The sequence below is a fragment of the Calidris pugnax genome, unplaced genomic scaffold (genome assembly GCF_001431845.1).
Source record: "Calidris pugnax isolate Ruff unplaced genomic scaffold, ASM143184v1 scaffold68, whole genome shotgun sequence".
NCBI lineage: Eukaryota > Metazoa > Chordata > Aves > Charadriiformes > Scolopacidae > Calidris > Calidris pugnax.
Window position 1 is genome coordinate 1121051 of NW_015090921.1, and position 18314 is coordinate 1139364.

Below are 18314 nucleotides of genomic sequence, written 5' to 3' on the forward strand. Positions count from 1 at the left end.
CCACTGGGAAAAGTCTGATGTGTGATAGAGAGGAAAGACGTCAGCAGAAGGGGCTGGGCCTTGCTAGCTAACTCACAGAAAGTGCATCCAAATGTTTGATCAGCTCCCTAGCAATATTTCGGAGGGCTAGCTTGCTCATTTGCTCGAGAGGTTGATTTTTTTCTCTCTTAAGGCAAAGATAGTGATTGCCAAAAGGTGCTGGCCTGAGAAGCCTGGCTATGATAGCAATGCACAATAGCACTGTAGTCAGAGTAAAGCCTGAGTGTAAGTCAGGCAAAACTTTCTCCTTCTTCAGAGGCTGGGGAACAAAACCAGGCAAGAATTAAGCACCGTGCCACGTGTCAGCAGCTTCCCCTCAAAGCGCAGGGTCTGAACCTTTTGGAGCTGCTTTCTCTAAGCATCAATGCAGAGCAGTAATTCTATTTAAAAAAGGCAGCAGTAAAACCCTCTCCAACAAGGCACACTGGCGCATATGCTGCTTCCTCTGGAGAGGATGAGAGAGCAAACAACATATGCTGGGTATTAGTCATACCGCTCGCTACACCGGTGTCAGGCAGTGGGCTGGTGAGCACAGGAGAAGAACCTGCATCACTACAACCTGAAGGGCTACCTGTCCATCTCAGTCCTCTCTTGAGGTGATGGAGCCATTAACTTTCACTGACTCATTTATTTTTGCCTTATTTCTCAGCCTGCCCAGCTCGGGGAATAGGAGAATAAATGCCATCTTTCAATGTTCTCCTTGTGACATGTACAATCATTTTCTGGGTACTTCACAAGAAGTACCTTGTGGCCAGAAGCTGATTATAATTCTGGGTCACTATGTGTCTGGGCCAGAGTGGAACTAGTAAGCAAGAAGGAAAATATTCCTTATAAGGCTCTGGAAAAAATACCCAGTTCTACTGGGAATTTCTTTGTCTTTCTATTTTGGAATACAGTTGATGCCTGTGGATCAGGAAAAAAATGAACTATGCACACAGAAACATTTAGAAATTCAGGTTTTTTGATCTTTCTGCAGCTCAAGTTTTGCCATGAATTTTTCTTGCCTTTTCTTTTGATGTTTCACATCTTACTCATGACGACTCACTCGGCTTTTGTTCCATTATAGACGACATATTCACCTCCCTGGCACCAAGCTTCCCTCACACATCTGACTCTCACTTTAATTGTTAAAAAATTCCTCTTTAACACTACTGGCTACCAGCCTTGTCGGACATGCATCTCGCCCCTTGCTTCCAACCCTCCTGACCCCCATAAAGAAGAGAATTACGATAGACTCCTTAAGCAGAGACAACCCTCCAATACACTGCTGAGCCCTCGGGAACTGGCCTTTCAGCTCAGCCCACAGAAGGAAAACCTTGAGTTTTGTCTTCTGTCTAAACAAGAACATAGAAGTGGCCACGCCAAGCTGGACCACTGGCACATCCCTTGCTGCGTTCAGTAATGGGAAGAACATCACATAGAGATTGAGAAATCTGACTAAACACTCCCTTTGCTTCTTGCTCTTCGTGGCTCAGAAGCTTCCAAGGCCTTGAGCAGCATCCTTGAGCTCACCTCTGCTGATCTGAACTTACTCTGCCACGAGCAGACTGTTGCAACCATTTGGTGACTTACCTAACAACCACTTCATTCTGCGTGTAGTTGAACAGGTATCATCATAATCATAGGGCCACGAGGTCTTATCTTGAATTTGAAGAACGTATCATATTGTTATGGACTTCCACCACCACTCAAGAGAAGAGAGGAGAGTCTGAAAGAGGACAAAAAGGGTGGACACACTGTTCAGATGCCTTTGGTTTCCTCCGCAGGATGGGTAATGAAATCTAACACAGCTAGATCAGGGGTCCCTGAGATTTGGAAACCATGTGAAAAGGAAGAAGGTGCTCTTAAGGATAGAATACATTGACAGAGATTTGGAGTGGAGAAGGCATCCAGTCCATCCATGAGATGCAATGTTTATATGTTTTCTACAAGCTGCTCCGAGAATTATATAAAGACTGTTTACAACAGGCTGTGGAAAAAAGGCCACATCAAAATCTCTCTGCAAGACAATAATCTAATAGTACACCTCTTCAAAAAGTTTTCTGGCTGCTTGGGTATGAAGAATAAGTTTTTCTTGCCAGAAATTGTACATGCTGTGAAATGTAAGATGTAGAGAATCATCATCAGATACCATATTTTAATAATAACAGCCAGGCAGCAGCCTTTTGCTGCTATTGGTAGGAAAATAAACCAGATCTTTCTAAACATTATTAGCAGGATGTGAGCTTCTACCAGAGACAGGCCAAAGAGTGTGGAATTTTGTGTGTGCACTGATGCATGTAACTGGTACAGATCCATAATTTAACCATAGCTTTGGCACATACCGGCACTGCATCTATCTATCTATCATGGTTGCTTATTTTTAACACATCCTGCTTTAAAAAAAAATTGGACCATAAATACATTTCCAAGTCAGCTTTATACTTGCTTGTTTTAACACCCAATAACAAAATTGCTTCTTTAAAGCAGTAGTAGGAAAAAATGGCACCAGGTTAATGCCATTTCTTACTGGCCATTCACACTGATATTGTCCAGAATCGCATAGCTTTTTTATGTGTCACACCTACCCGTGGAAAGAGACTTGCCAAGGCAGAAAGATGAAAGCCTGTTTCTGCTAATGCTGAACTTTATGGGCAGGTTCAGGCCTGACAACATGTTTTACAGTCACTCTATCCACATATTTTCTCCAGATTCTGATACAAGGCATATATTAGAATGACAAAATTGTATACCTGGTTTTCAGCCCCTGATACTTCAGCCTTGAATATTCTGTGATGATAAAATATAAGGCACTGGACAACCTTTGGTGCTTATAGATTCTTTGTTCCTGCTGTGAGTTTTTCCACTGATATTTTGGACCTTTCTGCCCATTGGCTACATGAAAGAGGCTTTCTCTGAATGAAGAACTAGTACAGATCACATGGAGAATTACAAGACCTTTTGTATTGCTTGGCTCTAGTTCATGTCTTACCAGAAAAAAAAAGCTTTAATGCAATTGCCAGCCACTCGAATAAGCAGGTCAGGGATTTGCAACTTTTATTCTGGCATTAGAAGACACAAATTACAGTTCCAGAATCCCTCACTATCACAAGGAAAAAGCCAACACACATCTGAATGAGAGATGGTTGCAGACTCAGCCCACTCCATCAGGGGCTGGCATTTGTCAGAGATACTCTGATTCTCACTGAGCCATTTCACCAGGCAGAAGTGTGAGTTAACAGAGGGAAACGGGAAAGAGTTTTTTTTGCAGGGAAATCCTTGTAACAGTCAGATTTAATCTGAAGGTGTAAGCTCATGTTTTCACTTGTATTGACTTGTTATGAGATTCTGACATTCCGTGCTAAAGAAATGGGGCAGTTTGAACAGGATGATGGTCTAAAATAGCTTGCCAGATCATAGCAAGGTGTTTACACCATCCGGCTTTGGGCACTGAAATAGACAGTTAATGACAGAAAACCATACATGGTTTTCATGCATTTCTTTAACAAGAAAATGAAGCACTGAAAATGAAAGGGAAGGTAAAATGCTTGTGCTTACAATGACTACATCTACCTCCTTACGCTGATGCCTCAGGTTGTAAATGCTTTAAGAAAGGGATTTTGTCTTCCTCCAAGTGGTGAAGTATTCCCCTACCAGATGGTGAAGTATTATAGACCACTGAAATAATCTTTTGCTGTGCTATTAAGACAAAGCAGTTGTCTCTACATATTTATATGGGAAAAAAAAAAGAAAAAAGCAGGAAGATTTGTGAGAGGAATGTGGGCTTGGGCCCTCCATCACTGTCACTGAAACAGACCTGTGGATATAAATCAAGTAAATGAAGTGATTAAGAGAAAACCAATCATTTTCTAAAAGGGAGACATACAATGATCAGCCTCAAGAAAATGAACTTCAAGCTGTGGTGTTCCAGCTGGTGTTAATGCATATAGAGTTCCTGAAACCTCCAGACCTCCAGGACTACCTGTCATCTGCATGAGTAGCCCTTTGCCACTCTGCTACCTTCAGCGTGATGAGGATTCAGCACGCAAAAGGGTACAGGTAGTTGCATGCAGTGCAGGCCTCATGGAAAATGGTGTGGGATTCTGGAGATCTATGGGAAAAATCTGGCTGTGCACCTATTTCAGGAGGCTGCTGTGTAACCCCTGTCACCAGCAACCCCTGTAAACCTGGCTGTGGTACAGCTCTTGCATTCCTTGCAACAACATTGGATGAAGATGCCCCGAGGGCTGGAGCACCTCTCCTATGAGGACAAGCTGAGAGAGTTGGGGTTGTCAGCCTGGAGAAGAGAAGGCTCCAGGGAGACCTTAGAGCCCCTTCCAGTCCCTCAAGGGACTCCAGGAGAGATGAGGAGGGACTCCTGGTCAGGGAGTGGAACCATAGGAAGAGGGGGAACAGTTTTAAACTGAAAGAGGGGAGATTTAGATGAGATCTCACAAAGAGATTCTTTGTTGTGAGGGTGGTGAGAGCCTGGCCCAGGTTGCCCAGAGAAGCTGTGGCTGCCCCATCCCTGGAGGGGTTCAAGGCCAGGCTGGATGGGGCTTGGAGCAACCTGGTCTGGTGGGAGGTGTCCCTGCCCAGGGCAGGGCGGTGGAAATAGATTATCATTAAAGTCCATTCCAACTCTCAACTATTCTATAACTACTCCCAGAGGGTGGGAGGCTCAGCACTAGGAAGCAGGGAGAAGCAAAAGTGGTCCTGAAGGGTAGGTGATCCAAAGGAGGGTAAACGGAAAAAAACACTGGGCAGGAATAGGAAGGGTTTGGAACATGTGAATTGGGCATTGGTGTGACTGCTGTATAACAATGCTGCACCCTGCTCTGCTGGGCAGAGCACCAACTCAATGGGCAAATTAGAGGGAATTCAGGAAAGAGCCACATGAATGAATAAAGGGCTTGGAAGGCAGTGGATCAGATGATTCAAGGAGGTCAGCCTGTTTATTGATGAAAGGGCTAAGGGGTGATTTGGTCAAAATCCTTAAGTACCCAGCTGGGGAATAAATCTTTGATAGTAGAGGTCCTCTTCTGTTAAGAAAACACCATATTAGAAGGAGACAATGGCCAGAAGCTGATGCCAGACAAACTCAGAGTAGAAACATGTTGCAGATTTCCAATAATGGGCACAATTTTGGTGGGAGCAATTTCTGAAGGATCACTGAGGGATGTCTGTCGTGGGTAGTTTTGAAACCAAAACTAGTGTTGTGCAGTTTTTATGGGATCTATTTTCATTCAGTTACAAGTTAAACCGATGTTTAACCACCAATGAAGCCCCCAACGCGGTGTCCTCTGTGGTTTCGTGTTTACATAGGATCTGCTTGAGATGTTACAAGAACATTAATGTATGAGGCAGTTTTTGAAACAATCACAGTTCGTCTGAGAGCACCAAAGGGCCATCTGCAAAGAGAAAGGCAGCCGTGCTATGGAAAGTCACCTCACACCACAAAGCCCAGCAGAAAAACTGTCTGTGCTTCTCCAGGTGAACTGCTCCAGTGTGAGGTCTTAGCACCCCAGGAATGGAGATTCAGAAAGAAAGTGTCAGCTCCAGCTCAGGACAGACCTGGGTGAAAGAAAGTAAAGCAAATCACTGCATATGCAACCAAAAGGAAAGTGTTGATCAGTAAAGTGGCGAGCTAAGGTTAAGTACATTCCAATTAGCAGGTGAAGTTAAGCAAATGAGCAAACGTTTTTCTAAATGGGGAGAGGGGTGGGAAGGGAGGTTCCTGTTGAGAGCAGATGAACAACCCAGATATTCTGCTCTTCCATCCAACTTTGCTAACTTGCTATTGAAAACCAAGGAAAACAGGACGCGTTTTGTGCCTGGGTATCTCAATTTCATCTGAGCATTGCCTCTCACTGGCTGGAGAAGCAGAGCTGCTTTTTTGCACAGGTAGTTCCACTGCAAGTGTATGCTTATTTCTTTTCCACTAGAATTTTTTTTTTTATAATCACAGGAGATTTGAGAGGCCTCAAAACCTTCGGAAGTGTCAGACACCAAATTATACATTGTGTATTTGCAATAAAATGCTGCCTCCTAGAGGTGACAATATTTTTCTTACAGTTTCTTTTAGGAGTTGGTTAACATGCTAGCTAGAGTTTCAATTTTTTGCAATGCAATGCTGTAAAGGATATTTGGCAGAGAAAAGCACTGGGATCTCATACTTTTTGTTAAAATTATATCTCTAGCTGTGTTAAGTTTCCTGGCTGCAAAGCCAGGAAATTCAGGAATTATGGCCGCCTTTAAAGGCTTAGTTCTATCCACTTCCATGTCAGCCTTGCCTTTAAATCTTTAGGTACAGGATGATATACCATTTTATTTCCAACTGATCTATGAATAGTTTACTGATAAGATGCACTCTTTTGGGGAACGAATCAGGGTTAAATACTGAAAACAGCTGGTTTTTATGTGTGTCCCCCTTTCACTGAAGGAGTAGATAAAGAAAAGTAAGATTCCAGATTACTGGCTGATCTTACAGTTTAAGGAGCTGGAAATAGACACAACAATTACATGTTTCTTTGTCATTTTCTGTACAGCATTTAACCTACAGCAGGTCTTTAAGAGGCAGCATTGTGGGAGAAAGCCCAAGGAGGCAAGCAGTCCTTCTGGATTTGCAGCAGGGCTTGGAAGCTGTGTCTTTCTCCTGCTGCCCCTCAGACCACAGACACTGCAGAAGAAACTTTGAGAGGAAGCAAGGAAGACTCACAAAAAAGGCTGTTGTGGGTTTCACTGCAGCGCAAGAAGCAAACTAGCAACATAGTGGTCAAAGCAGCATCTGCTTTTGTGCGAGTTAATTCTCTTTTGGGAGCAGATTGTGTTTCCCTTAAATATTATGTTCAGTTCTTGCCTCTCCGGTCTGAAAAGGGATCTCACCAAACTGAAAAAAAGTTCATAGATGGATCAGAAAGGATGATCAAAGGTGTGGAAGAGCTTATGCATAAAGAATGAACCAGCAAGCTACAACTCCTCAGCCTGGAAAAGAGATACTGCAAGGGGAGAAGAGAGAGGTCTCTGAAATCCTGAGTGTACTGGGGAAACTGGATAGGGATCAACTTCCCAATTCCAGTATAAGAACTACAGGGAAGATTCAAGCAGGATCCAAGCTCAAAACAAAGGGGAGATATCATATATGTTTGCCCTGTTCTTGTGTGCTTTTATAGGCAGCCTCTTTTGACCCCTGTCAGAGAGAGGACACAGGGTTGAAGAGGCCCATGGTCTAACCCTGGATGGCTATTCTAGCAGACATCACATCTGCACAAATTTTGTTTCCTTTATCTTTCAGGTAAAACCCTGAGAATCGGGTTCTTTTGTGGAAATTTTGAGTCACTGATTCATGTAAAACAGCAGTTTGGTAGCAGCTGTTGGCCTCTTGTTCTTTCTTTTCACATTTCCCTTGAGTCTTGGTCAGAGTTTTCATGAATTTCCTCCCTCAGTCAAAGAGGCAGAGGTAGGAAATCACGGTGAACAGACTGTGAGCTGATCTGCTTAATCTCTTCACTTGCTGTGTTTATTGGGGTCTTTTGCTAGGTACTCCCACCAGTGGAAGCTGCAAGTGCCTCAGCTGTGGTAGTTCTCACTGCCAAATAGTGAATCATTTTTTACAATGACTTTTGTACTCTTATTAATATCAAGAACACCACAGGAACAGTTTTCCCCAAGACAACATTGCTTAATCCTGTTCCTTGACATAGAGACAGAGAAAAGAGCAGAGGAAAATTACAGATAAAAGAGTCTCACACTTTCTAGTTCTGGAGTTGAGAAATAACGTATCTGCTCATGTTCACCTCTAGCGATTGGTTGTGACCCACGACTTTTTGTCTGGTTTTGGAACATTTTCTATAACACTGGTATTATACAAATTTCAGGCAGCACCCTGATTAAAAAAAAGTTGGCACATACAATCCTGTACCCAGACATTCCAGTCAAGAGACAAAGAGACCTTACAAACACCCTCTACAAAAACAGCCTTTTCAGAAAACAGCCTCCAGCTATCAGGATAGACACCTTCCATCCAGTTTATTGACAATGAGTTAAGTGCAAAGAGTGGCCTGGGTCCATGCTTGGGATATCCTTACTGCTCCAGCGCCGTGACCCGCCTGACCTCCATGCTTTCCTTTCAAATAGCTGAGACTGGAAATTGGTTTTGCTGTCTACAGAAATAGATGCTATTTTTAATTTTCAGATCGAGATTATAGTGAGATCTGACTTCGTCCTGGTCAAGTTTGACAAGTAATGGCTACTCAGAGTCAATGTTGTCCAGTGTGAACTAGAGCGATAGGTCTCTCACACTTCACAAGCCGGCCAGCACCGTAACTGACAGCTTTGCAGTCAGGCCTGATCTAAATGATCTTGAGATACCCACCACCTTCAGGATTTAGGAACTTCTGTGGTGGAAAGCACAGGGGCATTATCTCTCCCCAGAAGGCTTTATTTGCTTTGTACACAACTTTCAATCTCCAAAGTAGTCATGGCAGAACCTTATTCTTACATAGGACTGAAAAAGTTGTATCCAAATTCAAAAGGAGGCCTCCCATGTGTGCTCCTTTCAGTAGTTCTACTGAGTCGTTTCCTTCATTTTCACAACTGCCCAAATTATACTTCAGAGAGTACTGCCCTCTCCCCAGTGGGCTCCCTGACTTGAAACCCTGTGTCCACAGCTATTCCCCAGCCCCTCTCAAAACCCCAGAGTAAATTGTCCTCCAGCTGCAAAACTGCAAGGGGGGTCAGAGGCTCTTCCCTGGGTAAAGTAGAAAGAAATCTGACAGTTATGGCGAAGGGTAGACCCTTATTGCAAATTCCCTTAATTGACTAAGTTGTTTCCACTCTGGTTTCACAGAATCACAGAATGATATGGGGTTGGAAGGGACCTCTGGAGATCATCTAGTCCACCCCTGCCCCACCAAAGCAGGTCCACCCAGAGCAGGTTACACAGAAACTTGTCCAGGTGGGTTTCCACAATCTCTACTACGCTGCTGTGCTTACACTGGCCAGCTCACTCTGTCCTTTTTTCCTGGACACATTCATGACTTTTGAAACTCAATTATATCCTCTCCCTGCTTCCAAAAACCTTTTTCTCCTCTTTCTGCTTTTACTTCTTCTATCTGTCTTCTCTTGCCCTCACCATACAAGAATCCATTGTCTCCACCTGATCTTTTCCTGGTACATCCCCAATGTCCTGTTTCATAAATAGTTTACAGAGCCCCTACCAACATATGACTAATCTGCCTTCTTACAATGTGAAATCTCAGGTTGACACTGATGTCTTCTCCCAAGAGACTTCATATGAGCTGAAGTCTAACATAGTCAAACTCATGATTTTCCTGTCCAGGTTGCCTTCACCATCCACCATCTTCTTTCACACCACTAGTTACATATCAAAAGCCCTCCACACTCAAGCCCATACATCTGGGATGTCCCCAGCATGACATATATCTATCACATCATCAGCAGTTTATGTCTTCTTAGTCAGTGCCAGGCTCTTCTTACTGTCTGAAGTACCAATTCCACTGAAGATGTTTCACGACATTATCAGACAAATCCATGTGATTCAGATTAAATCACCCCAAAGCTATGACTTAGGAGAGAAAGACTTTTTGTTCCAACAATGTTTAAATTTTGCATTTCACCTAAATTGTGGCAAAATACATGAATCTTGTGTCAAAATTTCTGTTCAAAGTTGAGACACACTTGGTAACAGACAGTAGGAGGGAAAGGTCGACTCCTGTCTCCGGAACAGGAACAGTTGTGTAATTCTGAGCAGTTTCATGGCAAGGTGTGTGGGAGAGATGGCTGCCTACAACTTCTTTTCCCAGTTTGGCCAGCTCTGCACAGAGCAGGACACAGATGGGGCACAGAAACCACACTATGATTAGATTCAGAGGCTATTTCTTTCTTGAAAACAACAACGTAGATGGTCTAAACATCCTGAACATCTTGGTGGGGTTGTTCCAGCCACAGTGGAATGCACTTTGGGTCATGTTAATGGACCCTGGGAGGAAGCTCCCAAACCCCCTTCTCCTGTCTCAGACAAGGCAAAAAGACACCAGTGTGTGCAAAGCGTGGTGCCACGCACACCTTTATAATGCTGTACTTTGCAGCAAGGCCAAGTAGTCTACCAGGTAAGAAGGAGCTCAGATGGACTCTCTTCACCCAAAGCTGCAAAATTTGTAGTTTGCTCTTCTAACCCAGATCTCTGGCATGTCATGAGAAAGGAGAAAACCTGCCACGGAACAGGATCACTTCCAAACATGGCAATGATCTTTGTCGCTGGCAAAATCAGAAATTCCGAGTGATCGTAAGGCAGAATGAGGCAGTAAATATTGCCAGCCCTTCCTCATGCTGCATTACCAACACACGACAGCCTGTCACCGCTGCCTCAGTCCAGTAGCAGTGTTGATGGATAGGACAGGGTGAAGAGCCCAGATCTCCATCAGGAATAGGTTTCCTTCCCCATGCCCTGCAAGGTGCAAGGTAAGAGGCAAAGAAGGCAGATGAGAAGAAGCTGCTCCCAAGCTGAAGGTAAAGACATGGCAGTGTCCTATTTTCTTCCCAGCTTTTCTGGCACTCCCCTCCACACGTGGCCAGGTGAGCACATTTAGACACGAGTGGAGGTCTGCAAATCCAGACAGTTATTCAGGATAAGGATCAGCCTGGTGTTCCCCCCACCTCCCCAGTTCTACTTAACAGAGGAGCAACATACAACCTACAGGCTCCAAATCTACTCAGATCTTCATTCCCAGCTGCAGTTCCTGCCACCAGAAAGAAGAGCTGCAAGTCCTTGGAAGCTTCAATGGCATAGGTCAGGAGGAGCCCTGGAGAGAGGTGAGGGAGCCCCTTGACCACCAGCAGGAACCTGGGCTGGGACAAGAGAGTTTCTTGCGGTGAATGACCCATTCTGATGTGATCTGAGGGGAAACGCACTCAAAGTGTGACAGTGCCTGTCCATCACTCTGGAGAAACACCAATGCTTACCTCTTCCTAGGCTTGGCTTGTTGTCCCTTGCAAGCAGCTGAGAGCAAAGATGTATGTGTAAGCAGCAGGGTGTGAGGAATTTAAGTGAAAATACTGCTTAATGAAAGGCTACTCTAAATCACCTGAGGATAGCAGTCAAACCATCTGCTACAGCAACCATACAGTGGGCTGTGGAAAAGATATCATCGTCTCATAATAGCTCATAATTTGGGCCAGCTGCCTTCACTGACAGCAAAGAGCATCCCCATTAGTTTCAGTCTGTGCTTTAATCAAGTACACCTGTCAGCAGAGGCACATGGGATCCTGCCTCTGTGAGGACCAGTAGGTCATCAAGTCTTATAAGGAGAGGCTGAGGGAACTGGGGTTATTCAGCCTGGAGAAGAGGAGGCTGAGGGGAGACCTTATTGCTCTCTACAACTCCCTGAAAGGAGGGTGTAGAGAGATGGGGGTCGGTCTCTTCTCTCAAGTCACAGGACAAGAGGAAATGGCCTCAAGTTACGCCAGGGGAGGTTCAGGCTGGATATTAGGAAAAATTTTTTCACTGAAAGGGTTCTCAGCCATTGGAATGGGCTGCCCAGGGAGGTGGTTGAGGCACCATCCCTGGAGGTGTTCAAAAGATGGGTTGATGTAGTGCTGGGAGGTCTGGTTTAGTGATGATGCTCCTTGTTTGTTGTGTGGGTGTCTATTTTTGTCAGTTAGGTTGACGGTCGGACAAGATGATCTTTAAGGTCCCTTCCAACCTAGAAGATTCTGTGATTCTGTGAAGACTGATGCTCAGTGAGTTGTATGATTAGACAAAAAATGTCAAAGTTTTCCTGGTGAATTGGGTAAAAAGGCTGACTTCATCACTTTCTTCTTTTTTCTATTTGTATTCGATTTTTTTTTTTTTTTAGTTTTGTCATCACATAAATCAGCACCTTAGTGCTTGTTTCTTCATCAGACCTCGAGATACCAGAATTGCAATGGTCTGAGGGTAGAGCCATAATTCATCTAATGGCAGGCCACAGAAACTGCTTCTATGGCCCTCATAAATTCTTGGAGAGACGAACTCTGCATTCTCTTCTTCTTTTTATGATGGTCCAAAATGAGTAACACATGGGCCTCTCTCTCTTCTAGATCAGAAAAGATTACCAGAATAAAGAAAGTGATAAATGCTCCACCCTTCTCTCCTTTGCAGAAACCAACCACTTTGAATATTCCACATCACCCAATTCTTCAATTTCCTACAAAAAGAATTTACTTACTTAAAGGAGGAATACAAATATCCTCACAGATCCTGTTTATGACGTTCCTTATCAGAGTAGAAGGCTGATACATTTGTAAAGGAGCAGACCTTTTCTGAGAAGCTTTCTCAGAGTGCCTTGACCTTGATTTGTTGCTGAACTCACATTGTGTCATTTGCAGATCCACAACAGAACCGTGTCTATAAGAAACCAGAGCTGCAGTTCCAATCTTCCAGTACAAATAAATGGTTTTCCTGCATAAAACCTATGAAGTGAGGGCCAAAGCTGAATCCACTGAGCAGAATTGAATGAAAAGATGAATCTGAAGCCAAAAGGCTACACTTGAAAGCCCGCAGATGAAAGTTTAGCCATGCACACTTCTATCAGCTAATTATATAAATCTAAAATAAATGAAATACGAAAACATAGCTAGGGTTTTCTTCCCAGCAGAAGATCTCAAGGCAGCCCCTCTGATTTATTTCAACTGCAAGTTCTCTAAGGAGAGGGATGTGTTCATCAAACAACAGAGAGAACACTGGTAAGTGCTTAAAAAATGGTAATTGTAGATAATGTGACAATGTCCCTTTAACGTGTTCAATAACTAAGGGAAGAGTAACTGCAGATGAGTGGAAAAGAGGTGCCCTTGGAGGCTTTTTCTTTAATATAATCACAGCTGTAAGCCAAGGTTAATGTAGCCACAGGTCCCCTGGGAATCACCACAGAGAGACAGGTCACTGTTTGGGTAGTGGCCATCCTGGGTTCCCTGTTAGGTCCCCTTTTCCCCAAGGGAACAGTGAAGGCACCAGACTAGCACTCACCTCCTCCAGGATCCTTGCAGGCCCTGTGGTGGAAAATCCTGCAATTCCTGGGTGATATGGTGCAAATCAGTAGTGGGAGTGGGAGAGGGTGCACGCACATGTTTACACATTCAGATCCTCCTGCTGTGAAACGGGAAAAAACCCCTTATTTCCTTTCCAGATGGGACTGCTGGAAGGGTAAATCCATAACAATTTATAGAGCATTTGTACATGCTGATAGCAGGAGCCCTAGCACGGCACAAAGAAAGAGGCAATCATAGAACAGCTTAGGTTGGAAAGGACCTTAACTATCACCCAGTTCCAACCCCCTGCCCTGGGCAGGGACACCTCCCACCAGACCAGGTTGCTCCAAGCCCCATCCAGCCTGGCCTTGAACCCCTCCAGGGATGGGGCAGCCACAGCTTCCCTGGGCCACTGGGCCAGGCTCTCACCACCCTCACAGCAAAGAATTTCTTCCTGAGATCTCATCTCAATCTCCCCTTTCAGTTTAAAACCGTTACTCCTCGTCCTGTCACTCCGCTTCCTGATCCAGAGTCCCTCCCCATCCCTCCTGGAGCCCCTTGAGGGACTGGAAGGGGCTCTAAGGTCTCCCCAGAGCCTTCTCTTCTCCAGGTTGAACAACCCCAACTCTCTCAGCCTGTCCTCACAGCAGAGGGGCTCCAGCCCTCAGAGCATCTTTGTGGCCTCCTCTGGACCCATTCCAACAGGTCCATGTCCTTCTGTGCTGAGGCCCCAGAGCTGGAGGCAGCACTGCAGGGGGGTCTCCTCAGAGTGGAGCAGAGGGGCAGCCCTCAGAAGCTGAAAGAGGATGAAGGGGGTTTTTTCCTGTGACAGCCTCCCTTGCAGCAAACCTGCTAGTCCAGTCACTCGCCTTGTTATCCCCAGCTCTGCTGCAGCATCACTGTCCCACCCGAGGGGGTGGCAGGCCCTGCTGGTCCAGTCCGGACCCCCTGGCCCTGGGGCCAGATTGTGGCCCCCAGTCTGGCTGCCTGAGACCTGCTGGGTTTTGCTAAGGTGCTCACAACAGACGACAAGCAAAACTAATTTGGTGGCTGTCCTGCCACGACCAGGAACCCACGCTGCATCGGTTACGGTGGTCAAAACTGTCAAAGATCAATGGTTTCTTCTTTGGAGCTAAATGTTCTATTTGGCAAAAGGTGCCGAGAGCAACAAGAAGACTCTTTGTTATTTAATTAAAAGTTTAAAGTTAATTATCAGGCAATCTTTCTAATGTCAATATTTAGTGACTACTGTCTGCCCAGATAGCAGCTTTCTTAAAACAAGACAAGGGCTGCAAGGGCTAAGCTTTAGCTTTTCCTAAAGTACTCTTCTGTGGATCCAGATAAAGTAGCAGGGGAAGGTGCCCAAACTCACCTGCCCAGGAGGGATGAGAGTGATGGACTTCAGAGAAGCTACAAATTATCCTTCCAGAAGAGGAAGCAAAGACATATGCTGACCTGGTAAATGGGTGTAATTCACAGCAAGGCTCACATTGTGTAGGGAACTAGCATTCAGAAAAACACAGTAAGACTGAAACCATCTTCTTGAGACTCCCATTGAAATATTTAAAAATCCTGCAGAGAGGACAGGTGGGAAGCCAGTAAGTGAATAACAAGCAAAGTTACGGAGATAAGCAGTACAGACAGCCTTTCTGAAAAGGCAAAAAAAAAAGTCAGTGAAGTGTGACTAGCTGCTGCTGCTGATGATCTTGTATGGGAGCATATTTGTTCCAGGGCAAAAGCCAATGACTAGGATTACCAATGGACCATTTATCAGGTAGATCTGTGTACCATAAAGGCAGAGATGTGATGCTTTTCGTTCACAGCACACACAGCCAGCTCCCATGCACTCCTCTGAGCAGCAGACAGGAGACCAACATTCCCTTAGTTAAATTGCCAAACAGGCGTTCACCAAGGTGACCATCATGGCAGAGTTAATGTGACCAAAAGCTACCAGTTGGTAAGAGGAGACCCTTTCTCCCAGAGAAACCAAGCAGGGGAGCTGGCTGGCATTGCACAACGTGTCACAAGGAGAGGCAGACGGAGACCTCCCCGGTGCTATACGTGTGATGGCATGTCTCCCTTCAGAGGGCAGAGGGACCAGAGATAACCCCAGGCACCGCTCCAACAGCTCGCACCTTACCCCATCACATGGATTCCTTTGCAATCAGCACAACATTGTCCTGCAGGTTGGAAGCATCATGTAAAACCTTTGATCCATCCATTCTTCACCTAAGGGCAGCAGACAAATCAGATGGCTTCTCCTGATAAAAGAAAGGAATTTGTTGGTTGTTTTTTTTCCCGAGACAATCAGAAGTTCATTACTAGAGTTGTCCAAATTAAAGTTCCAGTTTCATCACCTCCATTCCCCTCCCTCAGCCCAAATAATCACTGGATGATACGTCACGACAAATGCTAGTTTAATTACTAAATTGTGTTTCGCTAAAATTGGCCTTGAAATCCGATTTTGAAATGAAAATCAGTTTTGTTCTAACATTTATTTTAGAAGTTGCAATGTTTTGACTTTTCCAATTTGTTTCTTTACGAGTTTTTTGTTTGTTTATTTGTTTGTTGTTTATGCTAACTGCAGATTTTTTTTTGGTAAAAAATAATACATCACAAAACCAAACCCCTTTTCTTCAATGTCCTTTTTTTTTCTGATGGCAGACTGAAGATCAAAGTTTCTAGGTTTGGTTCTTTGAATAGAAAAGTGACTAATCAATAATGTCTGTTCAGTATTTAGGTTTGAGTTCTCTCACAGAAACGCTGCCAGGGCTAGGACTCCAGCTGGAGCTAATCATTAATCACATGGAGAACATTTAAGTGTTCTGCCGAGGAATCTGCAGACCATGCAGATTCATTGCTGCAGATGATGTTAGCACGGACATGGGAATCCCTCAGGAGCCCCTCAGAAACTGGAAGCACAACAGAAAGTGGAATAGGAATCATGTTGAGCAACTCCAGGCTTTCTCTAGGAGGTAGGATCCAAAGAAGAAGTGTGGAGAGGGCCATGAAATACAAGTAACTCTATTGATTCAACAAGTATGCTCTCAGGTGTGGGAAAACAGTTTCTAACTGCACTTTGCCTTATCTAGAGTTGTCTTTTATGACACATGTCAGTCTTCTATAGAGGGATGTGAAGCCTATGCTGGTTACCTATGAAACCCTGAGAAGCCACCAGCGCTTCAGTAATAGTCTCAACCAACAAAGTGCCGCACTGTCTGGCATGAAACCCAACTGAAATTATCGACTCCTAAGCACTGTGTTACCAAAAAGGTAAGGGTAATTTGGAAAGAATTAAAATGTGATTGTAAAAGCAAGAAGAGCTGTATTATAAGAAAGACTAAAAGGCTGAAAGTCCTTTAAGCCAGCATAGAAAAAGCTTGTGTGAGGACGGATTTATATCTGAAAAGTAGCTATAATAAAGACACCACAGAAAAGGAAAAAAAACTCTGTGTGGTAGAGTGTTACGACACCTGGAATTAGTGAGAGGGAGTCAAAAAGCTCTGAGCTGGAAGCAGTGCATGGGAGCAGGCTTCCTGGCCAGAGGACTGGTGTTCAGAATGAATGAGCCCAGGGCTGAGCTGAGACCAGAATTCCTCTTCCAAATAAAAGTCAGCCAAAATACCGAAATGTGGCACAGAGCAGACATTCCTAAGAAATTATATTGAGCAGTTCTGTCAAAAATAATATATTCCTGGTTCAGACTTGTCATTAACCCCAGACTGTGAGTATAATTGTGTGGTGTTTATTTATGTGATGCCAATCCACAGCAATTTCAGTTCTGCCTTGTTCGTACCTTTGCTTCAGTGGTTGGTTTTGGTAAAGCCAGATTGTTTTAAACCTTTAAGATTTGTTAATATCTTACCATGAATCAGGTACAGTAGCTACTGCATGACTTCCATAAGCTGTTCAACATAAATGTGTCTATTTTCTTATTTCCTCAAGTTATTTTTTCCTGCATTTTATTACACAGCAATTAAGAACTAGTAGTTCTAGGGGTTAGTAGTTATAGACACATTATTTCTTTTTTATTACTAGGCCTTGATGGTTTACATTATATTTCGGGAGCTGCTTACAATGAAACACTCCAAAAGAATAATAATTGTATAACATGTATGATTAAATAGGACTGAGCTGCAGAAGTGTTGTAACTTTTGGACATCTGCTGTTTTGATTTTGGCTATGTACACTTTACAGTGAACTCCCATGCGCAACAGAAGAGAAAATACATTTTTTCGTCGCTGTGTCTGTAAAGTTTTTTTCCTGGGTATGCATCGAGGTCTCTGCAAATCAGCTTTATGTCCTCAGGCATAACTCATGTTTTGCAGGGGTCTTTCAGGAGCAGTGCTCTTTTTGCTGACAGACTTCTTACGGACTATGACACCGTCCAAAGAATTCTTGACATGTTGTTGTTGGGGTTGGACACCTGCCAATCACTGCTCACATCTGCAAAATCTGTGTGGTCCCTACTGTCCACTAGAAACTGGGATATACAAACAGCAGAACTCAAGCCTGACAGTTTCCCACATGTTTTTCTTCCATACATGCAAAGACAGCAAACCCTGGGTTGGTTCCTAAAGGTTCAAGACAATTTCAGTGACATCTTTTCTGCTAGAGGTACCAGCTTTACTACATCTGGTAAAAGCGTGCCCTGTTTTTGCAATATCTCAAAAAAATTAGGCAATTTTTTGATTAGTGAAAACAGGGCTGCTGATAATTCCGCCTCCCTGAATACCACACTTCAGAAAACAACCAAATATTGAATCTAAATATCGGGCAAAAAACCCAAAGCTGATAGAACCTTCAGATCAGGCAGCAGGCAGGAGTGTCAGCATTTTCCCCTCTCTCTGTTGGGTGTAATTCACCAGCTGTAGCATTTACAGCCACGTTCTTCATCATAACATCAATCTCCCCCATCATCACTAGTGTTATGGCATGGAAAAGGCAGCATGTAACAATCTGGCTGATGGACTGCTTCATGTGTCAGCAAAGTGGCATGGCCAGCAGAAGATGTGCAGCATCCTTTTTGCCAGTTCCCTCACCCTTTCCTGAGCACAAGCAGTTAGTCAGTCACTCAGGAGGCTGTAGTATTTTCTCAATAACATGCTACAAAGATGCCAAGGTTACCAACCTTCTTAACTTGCTTTTTACCTTTGTTTTATTGAGGGGATAAAATTAAACTATCTCTGATCCCTCCTTTGCTCCTGGACTAGTTTTCCCTGAGAGAGGGCTCACCTTTCCTTTTCCCCCCTAAACCCTAATGGAAGCAG